General features: G+C 41.3%; 1 non-coding gene across 1 annotated transcript; it reads left to right on the forward strand.

Annotated features, from left to right (window-relative positions):
- The first annotated feature begins 586 nt into the window (after positions 1 to 586).
- Positions 587 to 694, forward strand: LOC112725241 (small nucleolar RNA R71). The gene has a single exon (XR_003164362.1). It is a non-coding gene; the product is annotated as a small nucleolar RNA R71 (small nucleolar RNA).
- Positions 695 to 1,033: the final 339 nt, after the last annotated feature.

Consider the following 1,033-nt stretch of genomic DNA (forward strand, 5'->3'; position numbering starts at 1 on the left):
TCCTCTAACCTAATTAACCACCAATTCCTTGCTCAGAACTCTCTTTCTTTTGCTGAGTGGATAATGGAAAAGGCTTGCTATTGCTAAACCTGTTTCTTCCACCATTGTTAAAGCCTTGTTGAGGCTTTCGTTGATCCTTCCATGAGAAATTTGGATGATTCCTCCATGAGGGATTATAGGTGTTTCCATAGGGTTCACCCATGTAATTCACCTCTGCTATTGCAGGGTTCTTAGGATCATAAGCTTCTTCTTCAGAAGATGCCTCTTGAGTACTGTTGGATGCAGCTTGCATTCCATTCAGACTCTGAGAAATCATATTGACTTGCTGAGTCAATATTTTGTTCTGAGCCAATATGGCATTCAGAGTATCAATTTCAAGAACTCCCTTCTTCTGAGGCGTCCCATTACTTACAGGATTCCTCTCAGAAGTGTACATGAACTGGTTATTAGCAACCATGTCAATGAGTTCTTGAGCTTCTGCAGGCGTTTTCTTTAGGTGAATGGATCCACCTACAGAATGGTCCAGTGACATCTTTGATAGCTCAGACAGACCATCATAGAATATATCCAGGATGGTCCATTCTGAAAGCATGTCAGTAGGACACTTTTTGGTCAGTTCCTTGTATCTCTCCCAAGCTTCATAGAGGGATTCACCTTCTTTCTGTTTGAAGGTTTGAACATCCACTCTAAGCTTAGTAAGCTTTTGAGGAGGAAAGAACTTGGCTAAGAAAGCCGTGACCACCTTATCCCAAGAGTTCAGGCTATCCTTAGGTTGAGAGTCCAACCATATTCTAGCTCTGTCTCTTACAACAAATGGGAAAAGCATAAGCCTGTAGACCTCGAGATCAACCCCATTGGTCTTAACAGTATCACAGATCTGCAAGAATTCAGTTAAGAACTGAAAAAGATCTTCAGATGGAAGTCCATGAAACTTGCAGTTCTGTTGCATCAGAGAAACTAATTGAGGTTTAAGCTCAAAGTTGTTTGCTCCAATGGCAGGGATTGAGATGCTTCTTCCATGTAAATTGGAATT

The sequence above is a fragment of the Arachis hypogaea genome, chromosome 11 (assembly GCF_003086295.3).
Source record: "Arachis hypogaea cultivar Tifrunner chromosome 11, arahy.Tifrunner.gnm2.J5K5, whole genome shotgun sequence".
Lineage (NCBI taxonomy): Eukaryota > Viridiplantae > Streptophyta > Magnoliopsida > Fabales > Fabaceae > Arachis > Arachis hypogaea.